Source organism: Sus scrofa, chromosome 2 (genome assembly GCF_054392235.1).
Source record: "Sus scrofa isolate SSC_HxYL_T2T_F1_AM1 chromosome 2, Sscrofa_HxYL_maternal_Yorkshire_Landrace_v2.0, whole genome shotgun sequence".
Classification (NCBI taxonomy): Eukaryota; Metazoa; Chordata; class Mammalia; order Artiodactyla; family Suidae; genus Sus; species Sus scrofa.
Window position 1 is genome coordinate 138,661,484 of NC_139384.1, and position 12,475 is coordinate 138,673,958.

Genomic DNA, 12,475 nt, shown 5'->3' on the forward strand with positions numbered 1-12,475 from the left:
CTCCACAGCGCTAATCACCACCTAGCCACCCCTTTCTGCAAGCTCACGCCCTTGTTGAGCTTCACAGCTGCTGTGTCAGAAGAACGGGCTGGCCCAGGCCTCGGAGAGCACCAAAGCCAGGGGACATCTGCCAAGGCCTGGGCAAGAGTGGCATTTCCCAAAAACTTGATGAGGTAATGGGCAATGCTCTCCAACCAAGAATAGAGGGTGACAGGAAGGGGGTGTCTTCTTAACACACTTGAGGGGAAACCTATTTTGGGCCCAGAAAGGCCAAATACACAGTGGGAAACCCTTTAAAGAGAACACACTAAATCTGAAAACATTAAAAATCACTTTTCTTCTTTTTTTTGTCTTTTTGCTATTTCTTTGGGCCGCTCCCGCGGCATACGGACGTTCCCAGGCTAGGGGTCCAATTGGAGCTGTAGCCGCCAGCCTACACCAGAGCCACAGCAACACGGGATCCGAGCCGCGTCTGCAACCTACACCACAGCTCAAGGCAATGGCGGATCCTTAACCCACTAAGCAAGGGCAGGGATCGAACCCGCAACCTCATGGTTCCTAGTCGGATTCGTTAACCACTGCGCCACGACGGGAACTCCCCCACTTTTCTTCTTGATCGTAAGCTGTTCTGACTGGTATAATAACTTCTTCAAGCTTTTCCTTGACTGTGCATGCAGAAATATATACGCATGTATATGCAGACTGCATATATATATATGTATGTATATACATATAGTGTGTGTGTGTTTATAAATGTGTAATATCCAAATATGCTATATTTAGTGACTTACAGTTACTTCTCATTCTCTTTTGTTGTTTAGTTGTTGTTTCCCGCACTCCCCAAAGGGTACTTTGAAATCGTTCCAGTTTTTACAATTAAACCTAACCATCTGGACTAAAATCTTCACATTCACTAAATTAGTCACAGATTTTGTGGGTAAGCTGAGAAAGTAAATGCTATGCTCAGTGCTAGGATTTAAACCACATCTACCACAGCAAAACACTCTCTCTCCAATAATCTCTCCAATTATGCACGCACATCCAGGCTCAAATAACGTGGAGGCGACTAGACCTCGTCACACAGAATATTTGCACAGTGAGTATTACTCTTTAGAGCCCAGGGTGAGTTACAAAAGAGGCAGAATGAGCGTCTTCCAAAACCCTGCAGAATTTCTTTTACAGACACAAAGATAAAACGGTACCTGTTTTTCCTCCACCATCTAACTTCCTCCTACTACTGGTGTGTGCTGACAAGCTGCCCACCAAATTTAGAGACGTGAACAGATCTTTATGTGTTGAACACCCGTAAAAATGTGATTTGAATACACTGGGCATCTTCTAGATTTTTTCCAGTACAAAAGTCTACAAATCTCTTCAGATGTCACTGTAAGTGTCAGAAAGGGAAAATTCAATGTGTTCAAGTTTTCAGCTGAAATTCAACAAAGGCAAGTGATTTCGTGTCAGGAGCCATAAAGAGCTGTAGATGGTACAAACCTCCCATCAATCTGAGACTGGACGGGAGGATCTGCGGGAAGTAACTCTGCAGCTGTACTAACTGCGGGTAAATGGAAAACACTGGTTTTTACAAGGAAATAATGTACATGAATTTACAGCAGGCTTACAGATGCCTCTGCTAGCCTTTCAAAGGAGACTTTAACTAAGCCTTTAATATGAGCTCAAATAGAACGTACTCATCTGGGGTAAGCAGGCTTAGAAAAATCATTTTCAAAGCATCTTAGAAAGGTTAACATTTTTTCCTTTCACATTTTACACAGGCAACGAAAAGCGTCCACTTAAAACAGTATACACAGCAAGTTAGGAGGAACCAGACACCCTTGTGTATAAGGCAGAAGCTCTGCACAGATTCCCTGTTCTCTATGAACATGTGCACAGACTAAATTCACTGAAATGCTATGTTTAAGTGCTTTTTAAAGAAGGAGTCACACTGCAGAGGCACTAACAATTTGAGAGGGTGGCGATCGGGGGGCAGCGGGGGAGGGGGGAGCTTTCCTTCCAAGAGGAATTAGAACTGCAAAGAGATTTCAATCTTGCAAAGCAGGAGCTATGTGTCTTGTCTTTGCACTTCTGCTTTACTTTGCAAAGTAAACCTAGGTTGAGCACAGATTAACAGTCAAACTACTCACAAAGAAATCAAATTTAGGTGAGCATTTGCTGGGATTTACCTCTTTGGTAGAACCTGATTGGGGAGGGGGGCATGAATGTTTAAAAACATATTTACCTAAATTCAGTCTCAGTGACTACAACAGGGCTAAATTTTATGAGACTTAAAAGCCTGAAGTTTTAAAATTATGTTGGATGTCCACAGAAGTAAAATCCAGTCTCTTTCTTCACTAATACAGCCACTGTTAATAGAAAAGCATCCAGAATGAACAGTGAAACATTTGAAAAGGTCACTGGTCTGACAAGGCTGAAGCCATTTAGATCTAATCTTCATACCCTCCCTTCCTCTCATTCCTAGAATCCTCCTGTTGCTCATTACCCTCCAAAAGAAAGACATGTAAAATGAAGCTACCAGCCATGATTTAAACTGAAAACCAAGCCATTTCAAAAGGATCATACCAAAATATCAGTACCAGAGCTTTTAGGAGCAAAACAAAACAAGATCATGTTAAGCCAGTAAGTTCAATTTATCAAATATGCATCAAGTAACAAGCAATTTTAATGTTACCGAAGGAATGGGCTTTTTCATGGCCAAACAACATACAAAGACATTACGCAGAAACAATACTTGTAAGTAACCCAAGTTATCCTTAGGGTGACAGTTTACACACAAAAGAACACTGTGAGATAAAGGGTTACACTCCCAAGAAGATTAATGTAAAAATAGAAAACAGGGAACTGGGGAGTGTTCAAAATGATACTTCTAGAAAATAGCACTTTACTTAGTGAGCTCCTTAAACCCACTGTTCATAAACAGAGGAGAAGAACCACAACCACAGCGGGGACAAATGCCATGATTTTCTGGTCTTCTACTGTTAGAATCTAGCCAAAAAAGAAAGAAAAGGAAGAGAAGAGAAGAGAAAGGAAAAGAAAAGAAAAGAATTAAGAAAAGACAACCTAAAATTCTGGCTGCCAGGCAACAGCTCTTCCCCTCCCAAAACTGCTATACCACTTCACTGCCATGGCTGCAGTTTCCCTCTATTCAGTACCATGGCCACTAACTAATGCAATACTGGGGAATTTCTGCAGAGGGTCTCAATTATGCATTAGGGCCATTCTAACAAAGGCTCCCCACCAACCACCCCATTTCTCACACCGCCCCGCCCACACACCCCTTCGTCCCACTTTTTACTGCCTACCTCTTCCACCACCATCACCAGTCCACTGTCATTTGAACAAGAAAATTCAGCAACAGCCTGGGTCCCCCTTCTCAGTTGGAAGAACTTTTTTTCAGCTTCCTGAGCAGGCAGCAAAGAAATGACAACCTGCCTCCCCTCCCCCTGCACCCCTCTCTCTTTACAGCTTAAAAAGTACACTTAGCCATGCAGTTCTCACCATTCAACAATTCCTTCTTCTTTTGTGAGAAACAAGGGTAAAAGCAGCTAAGCATGGTCACAAAAACATAACATGGGGCATTCAATTCCTATACCTCACGGACTCATTCTTCCACCTCCTGGTCCATAGGATTTGGTGACTGAATAACTCTTAATCTGTAAACAAATGGTTGGCTCTACAATTAAACCATTCATTCTTTTTTTAAAAAAACTGCTTGGCGGCTACCCAACCCAGAGACTTCTAGGTTCTTCCATTATTTAGTGCTCCCAATGGTTAAAAGGCAATAAGCTCATTTGGAGTTTATAAAACTATGCACCATCAACAAAAGCACATAATGTTTCCAAGACTCACGATGGCTTCTATACACACAATGGGGAGCTGTGTGTAGTCTCCCCCAAAACAAAAATGCCCAGCCCCAATTAGGCGCCTTGGGGGCCTTCAAAGGAGTTATGCTAAGTTGCAAATACAGCAAGGTCCACTTGAACTCCAACTGTCTTGCGTGCTTTTCCTCCCAAGGTAGGGGGAAAGCTGGGGCAGACCGACCTCATTAAAGGGTAATTAGTGAACCCCAGGACTTGAGGGGCTAGCACAATCATGCCCATTGTGAGCAGTTCACTATGGGGCCACTCTTTTCTCTCTTTTTTAACCCAGGAGGTCTCTAGAAAGGCCCACATTTTAAATTTTTATGGATTTCAATCTGGCTATTTCTTCTACTACCAGTCACAGACCAAGAAGCAAGCAAACAATACAAAAAGCGCTTCTACTCCTTTGGTGAGAATTTCAGCATGGCTAAAAGTTTTTAAAGAAAATAATTGAAATCATCTCTATCCTATATGCAATAAAGAATTTTAAGTAAGTCTTTAAATCGAGTGAAATAAGTGCCCCACCTCCTAGTTACAGAGACTGAAAACAGCACATAAAAAAGGACATTATAAATCAATCAATATAGGGCTTTTATGATTACACGTGATGATGCTTGCCACGATGCCTGCCATAGGGGGGAAAAAAATCCATAGGAAAAAAATCGATCTATTTACATGTGAAGGTGTTATTTAAAAACTAATACAAAGTAATGTGATCAACATAACCACTTCACCATCAATAAAATTCTTCACACCTCTTTAAAGGCCATTACTACTGTTGATATCAATCTGCCAAGATGCTGAGGATTGAACACCACTATAAAACACATCAGTAAACTTGGCTATTTACATTCTCTAAGAGTACCACCTCTCTGCAATTACGACACCCAAGTCCTCACTGCCTCGTACTTAAATTCGCAGTCATGAAAAAATACTTTTTTAAACTTAAAGCTAAATTTGACTTTCTCGGCAACTAAGATGTCAACAACTCTAACATTTACATATAATGAGATGGACCAGTAACTCCGTTAAAAAAAAAAAAAAAAAGTTCCCTCAAAGTAGAACCACCCCCAAAACTCAGAGTCCAGAGAATTCTCCTAACAGTGGATTATGTAGGAAAGGGGGCACTGGAGTCACAGGAAGCCATCGACTACACCTACTGCAGTCCAGAATTTCCAACAGCTTCCAGAAGGTGTGCTCAGGAGAGTGTGCTCAGGATGGAGACACAAACTTGCCGGGTAACAGTACACATAATTACATCTTTACCGCTGCCCTTGTTATTCGTTAAGTCAATTAATGACCTAATTTATTTTTTGAGTAGCAAATTAAAGAATTTAAAAGTGCGTCCCAAGTCCTTTGCGTTTTGACCAAAACACTTAAGCTATACGTGGCAGCGAATTTGAATTTGAGTCTCTTTGTGTTCCATTAAAACACTGCACCAGGAAGACCCTCTCCATTAAACTTGGGCAAACATCCTTATTTTAGAAATACTACGAAATTTATTTGTTTTTTTTTTTTGTCTGTCTTTTTGCTATTTCTTTGGGCCGCTCCCGCGGCATATGGAGGTTTCCAGACTAGGGGTCGAATCGGAGTTGCAGCCACCAGCCTACGCCAGAGCCACAGCAACGCGGGATCCGAGCCGTGTCTGCAGCCTACACCACAGCTCAGGGTAACGCCGGATCGTTAACCCACTGAGCAAGGGCAGGGACCGAACCCTCAACCTCATGGTTCCTAGTCGGATTCGCGAACCACTGCGCCACGACGGGAACTTCGAAATTTATTTGTATACCTTAAACATACATAATACATTTGGAGAAATCTTGAAAAGATGGAAAAGACTTAAGAGATGGGGAGGGCACACCGTAGTTGTGTTTTTCTTTAAAAAAAAAAAAAAACTGAGGGTATTATAAGGGAGGGGGAGGCAAATCCTGGAAGTCATTCCAAACAGTTGGAAACTCTTCCTCTTAAAGTAAATCCAAGGACTCAAAAAATAAATATTCAAGAGCATTAATTTGTTTCTAGATGTGTGCGTGCAAGTAAAACAGCAGTCATAACGTGGAAATTTCAGTCACATTTTGCAACTAATTGGAAGCAGATTAGAATTCCGCCTCAGGGGAACGTTGTCAAACTAGAAGCCGGAGCAAATGAAGAAAGAGGTGAAGGCGTCGTGAAGAGCTGACAGATTTACAGCGCTCAGGGCTATAAACGGGTCCGGGGAGGGAAGGAGGGCGCGCCCCGGCGGCGCGCGCCCCCGCCTCGGGCCCCCACCATCGGGAGCGCGCCGCCGGGCCACGCCCCCGGGGGCCCAGGGCCCTCCATCTGCTCCCCTGCCGCAAACAATAACCTGGGCCTTCCCAAGAAATCCGTGGTCCTGATAAGATAGAAAACCTGCTGGCTGATAAACCCCGAGCAGGCAAACGTCAGAGGGAAAGAAGGTTTCTTTCTTTTTTTTTCAGGTGGGGGAGGGGAGCAAAAAGGCAAGCAGATTGCGGAGGATAATGCAGCAATGGAGTAATGGAAACAGCTGCTCGCTTTCTACTTCAGTGTCTGGCATCTGCTGCGGCATCATGGGAAAGGCTGGTGAAGGATTTGGGCAAGGAATGTAAATGGAGACAATTGGCCAAATGGAGTTTGATGCGGAAAGGCTCAATTGCTCTGTTCTAAAATCATGTTGTTCCCTTTGGGGAGCAGAAGCCAACAATATTACTGAACTCAAATTCCACCTTCAAAGCAGTTGAAAGGTTTGGGAATGTGAACTGCTTTGCAATCAGTTAGTTCAGATGTGAGACAATATAAAGGGAGAAAGCCTCGTTGTTGGAACAGCCTCCATTTGTCCAAGTGTTCGGCTCATCTTCCACAGATCTTTGTGGAAAAGTTAAATCGAGAGTCCTTTTTTTTTTTTTTCCTATGGAACTCATTTACTCTGAGAAAAAAATGTTTCTTAAATCACCACTGCTTACTTCTGAACTGGCTCAAGGGACAATTTCTATTTGTTGTGCCTATTTTCCCCTTGGCTGCAAAGATTTGGTTCTAATTTCATTTCCATCACAAAAGAGCTGGCAAAGAACTAAAAGGCAGAAACACATAACTGAAGTGCTGCTGTGCTAGTCATAAGCCTATAATAAAGCACAGATTTGATAGCATTATCCATGTACTGTGGTGAACCACACACAAATAAACAGTTCTCCATGAAGAATGAAAACCCGAGGCTTCAACCCTTCCAATTCAAACATTATTGTTGCTTTTAACATGAGCCATCCATAAATCAGCCAAGGAGGTGACAGGAAATCCAAAAGTAATCTGGTCTGGCTATGCACACTTTGTTAAAAAAAAAGTTAAAAGAGATGCTTTCCAGCTCATCCTGATGATGTTCTATGTGAAAAATGGGTAAAACTGTAAAACTCAGGCACAGAAACAAATGGTACTTTTATGTCAAGTAAATTCCAACATGTGGTGCGTGTAGCAACCAAAAAAAAAAAAAAAAGGACGGCCCTCAAGGATGGGGAAAGCTTGCTAACCTAACAAGGAACAACTTAGAGAGGACCTTTGAACCTTCAGTGACTAATTCGAAAAGACAAAAAGAAGGACCTAAAGCTGCCAGGGAACCAGATGTGCTTTCCTGAGAAACCAAACCAGGAGTTTTCTTTAATCAAAAGGACGAACAGGGACTTCTAGGAGTTTATGAAAGTGTGACCAATTGGAACTTTGTCGTCTGTTGCTAATTGAAGCATATAAAAGAGTCCATTTCTTAAAACATACTACCAACACTTTTTTTTTTTTTTAATTCACTGCCACATGACAAAAACCAGAATCAAGTTGACTAGTAGAAGATCAGTGCAACCAAAGACCGAGCTATTATTTCAAACTGTCAGGGGAAAGGCAGTAAAATTGCTACCAGGTCTCCTTAAGTTACCCTTCAATAAAAAGAAGCCATCAGGGAAATAAGAGGAAAAGAAAACACATCAAAACCTTAAAAGTCCCTTTAAGTAAAATTATACGTCTATGGCTCCATGCCATCTGCTCTGTGGTTAACATAATAAGCCAATTCCACAACCTAAATATCTGCTTTCTAAAATCTTTAAGGACAACGTGAAATATAATCAATATAGTTTTAAACTCTAAAAACTTCATTCACATGGCATGATTGGAATATGCCTAGATGTCCCTGTGGGCACATTTCTCTTAAGGTGCTAGTTGAGAATGAGGATTCTTAGGAGTTGCAAAAAGCTCAGTAGTTGTGCTAGAAGAGTCACAATGAATAATAAACTGCGCTGGGAGGTGGGGATGAGAAAGAAGAAAGAGTAGCTTTGAAAAACCAGCAGTCGTATTTATTCATCACTTCAAACCCATTTGTTTTAACAGAAACACCCTTCCCCCTTTGAGTTCTCTATTACAACCAAAATACATATTTTTTAAATTCTCATTTAGCTTCATAGGGCAGTTCTTCTGGGTACTAGAGGAGATCCACGCAGTTCAAGAGCCACTGACTTATCAAAATATAACATCTGCTTGGTAATCTCTTTAATTCTTCAGGCAAAACCCCGTCATCTATTTTAATACATTCCCAAAGGTATTTCTAACCAAAATTAAGCAGATATGCAAAACTTAGCTTTAGGAGCAAAGTACCAATCTCCCCTTCTGGATGCCCTTAGAGCACTCAAAATAACATTGCAAACAGCCTGATGATCAATCCACTACGAATTGTTTAACAGCCTTTCATTCAGTTGCAAAGGCTTTGTTCCAACTGCCAAAACCTTTCGCTTAAATTAAAAAGAAAGTACAACCAAGAGCAAGAAGTCACTAAAGAAACTTCAGCCAGGAGAGAGCACTGCACAGACAAAGAAGGGCTAATTACCTTGCAGCAGAGTGGAACAGAAAATCAACTGTGACTTTTTTAAAAGAACAAAGCCCATGCTAACTAAATGCTCCCAATCCACTCCCAACCCAACATCCACACATGCAATTATAACATGTATATACTCACACCTATGAAATAAATAACAGGCACCAAATACCAGTAAGATCCCTGCATGAGCCTGTAAGGATGACTTAAGTCATTCTTGGGACAGAATTTCACTTGTTCACTTTCCCTATAACCTTAAACGTACAGATGAAGAGGGTATTATTATTATATGACAATAGTCCCAGTGGAGAAGCATTATTTCCACTCTGATGTTGCTAAGGATAGCCCAGAATTCCCTTAGCTTCCATGTTCTACAAGAATACTACCCAAGTAACTTAGGAATAAACTGTTTAGTATTCAAGCAAAACCCTTGATGTTCAGATCACTGGCAATCAAAACTATGTTGTGCTACAGTAATTACTATGAAAAACTTCCAGTGCTTAATATTAAAGAATAGAATAACATGATCCTTCCACCTCTTCTACACCTCTAGAGTGTGTTCAACATGGCAATTATCTCCGTTCAAGAAGCAGAGAGTTTAAACTGCATTGAAACTCAATTATACCCATGACTTTTTAAACATACACTTCAAAAGGCAGGTTTCATCACATTCAAATCGCTGCACGAAATCTTTTCCCCAACTTATAAAATATAGATTTTTATCCCTCTCCCGCGAGACCTCTTCCAGCATAAAAGTGATTTCTCTGTAGTTGTTGGACCCCCTTCTTTGTGTATTAAAGTAGAGGGATGACTGAGCTGGGGGCGAAAGACAAAAGAGAGATCCCATCTGATAAAGGAACAGTGGGATGTGTAGCCCTCCCAAACGTCACTGCCACACCGCCTGGCACTGCCACCCTTTTAAAGAGCCAGATCACACACTTGTTAACAAAAAACACATGACTTGGCTACTTTTAAGAATGCAAAGGAACTAGGAGTAGTAGATTTATGATTTAAGTGCTTGTGGCTAAAATAGCTTTCCAATTATCAAGGGCCTCTTAGGAAGAGCAAGAATGCATTATGTGTTAATGACCACAACCAGGGGTCCCTTCTCCACTCTTTTGTCAGAACCGGGGCAGATCCTCCCCGCAGCTTCACCATTAACATGTCTGTTTCCTGTCAGCCCACTCAGAGATAATGTCATTTATCTCCGAGAGGCACAAGCCCAGTCATTAGCTTCTATAAAAGACCTCAAACAAAGGCCGGGGATAATGTTTTACCCAGGGCTCTCACTAAAACCAGAACCCAGAAGCTTAGCATCTAAAAGTCAAGGGCTCCAAAGTTATCATCCTTCAAAGAATATTTCCCTCATTATCAACAATCTGAGACTCACAGCTCCGAACCAGAGCACGTCTGTGCAGAGCCAACAACCAGCCCAGGATGCTACCACCTACAATTAGATTAACCGATAAAGGCTGACCAGAGTTAGCCTGGGAGAGCCTCTGCCTCCCCCCTCCCTTGCCTCCAGGGGGAAAATTGACAGAATAATTCAGGTGCGGACTAAACAGTCAGATCTTTGAAGAACTGACCCCTCATTGGGATTGCCTGCAGGAACCGAATAACCATTATAAAGTGTTCAATGGCTGGGCTTCTGGAAATCTTTTAAATAAAAGTGGAACTGGTTAAAATAAATGTCGGAACATGTGTTTTCACAGTGTTGCTCATATTACTGCAATTTCGAGTTCCTGTGAAGTACCAGGTGAACTTTTTTAAATTAAAAAAAAAAAAAAAACACGCACACACAGTCAAAATTGGAGCAAATCTCAGCCATTCAATCCGTGTTTTTCATGCTGAAAACGAAGAACAGATGGTTCTTTCCATGTAGTTTGAACCTGGTTATTGAACACCTCTGTGGTTAGGGAGATTTCTGCTTAGCACTTTCGGCATACATTTCATTTACTAACTATAAAATGCTGCTTAGGAAAAATAAGTCTTTATAACACTCTAATTAAAACCATCTTGCGGCCAAGCAATTTCACTGGAAGAGCATTCTTAACCTCATTGACATTTAGACGGTCAATCCCTGCCCCCCGCCTCTTTTTTTAACAGACTATCTGCAAAGTTATTAAAAGTTGCTAAACATTATTTATCTCTCTTAGCACAATCTTGATCAGTTGCATTTTTTAAAAAAAACAAAAAAAGAAACACAGCAGATCTCAAATACTCTGCTCAGAACCCAGCGATGTGCCTGGTCACCCAATAGCCAAGCCTCCGCGGGTTCTCACAGAAAACTTCCTTGGAGAACGGGCAGCCCCCTGGGTACCCATCTGAAAAGCCCTGTCCCCCTCCGAGGAAGCCTACAGAAAAGAAAGCAGCTGCATCAATGCTGACTGAGAGCCACCCTTAGTTACCAACATTTTTAACAGCTAAATCCCTTATGTAGCTTTCAAAACAGTTTGCTGTCCAACAACAATGGACTTTGTTTTTTAATTATAGCAAGTGACCTTTCTGCCCTTTTATTTCACAGTAGATAAACTGCACTCTCTAAGCAGAATTTGTCAGGGGCACTGTATTTGGAGGACGGGGGAGAGCATATCATCCACAAAACTCATTAATCAAAATATGTTCTTCAGCTGCTCACACTCACTTAGAAAATGTGCCAGCATTCCCTAGGGAAGTGTAAAAAGGCTTCTACAGGAGAATAAAATAAAATGAATGATATCCTTCATGGACAGGTCCATTTGTAGACACCACATTTAGACTGCTAAGGACCAGCTTAATGAAAGCAGCATGATATTAGAGAAATCATTCTCTTTTCGGAAAGTGTACTGAAAAGTCAGAACCCTAAGACCCAACTCTAAGATCTCCTGGGCCTTTCGTGTGTATTTGAAGTCTCAGCTATTTTTAAGATTTCTGCCATGCATTTTTCAAATTCACAGCCATCCAATAAACCCGTACACTGTATTTACCTATTTAGCCCAGCTGAATGCCTGCAACTGATAACCTCAAAACTGTAAGACTGAGGCTAAAGAGGATACATGCAGAAGAGCCTCAAAAACAGGCTATTATGCTTCAAAAGAAAGGCGGGGGTAGGCAGGTGGAGAAGCAGGTTTTAACAACCAAAAGCCAACCCGTCAAATCTACTTATTCAGACATGTCACTGGTGGCTTAACCACAAAATGGCTATAGAAATATAGCTCAAACATCTTAGAATTATGGCATGTTTTGATTTTGTTCACGTATTAAGGGAGTGGCGACTTTTACAACATACTTGCGGTTTCCACATAAAGGAGTAGAACACTCATTGATTTAATTAGGTTTCATAAGGTCCAATTTATCATGTTTTACACGACTTTGTGTAGTGAAGAAACAGAATAAACAGACCAAAAATAGACATTTAAGCATGCTGTGAAAATTAACCGGTGACAGCAAGTCTTATGAATCTCCTGTGAACCATCCAACCAGAAGGAAAAAAAAAAAAGCACATGCATACCACATTACACACTAGTCCCCTGGCCTTTGGTTTTCATGTTGGGCCCCTCATGAGCCACATGGGATGGCTGAAAATTAATCATCTTCATTTTTGAAACACTCTTCACAAGCCCAAATAATCAGGCAAGGCTGAAATTACAATATTGTACAAAACGGCAAAAAAAAAAAAAAATCTTTCTCAAAGGATGCCTCAGTGAACACTTCTGTCAGGTAAACTTTATCCTACCAAATCTTTCCCTCCTAAATAGGTACCCTCCCATCATCA

General features: G+C 41.3%; 1 protein-coding gene across 5 annotated transcripts in view; it reads right to left on the reverse strand.

The window, feature by feature from the left end:
• Window positions 1-12,475, reverse strand: part of ZNF608 (zinc finger protein 608) — a 112,854-nt gene that overhangs the window by 93,288 nt on the left and 7,091 nt on the right. The window lies entirely within an intron of this gene.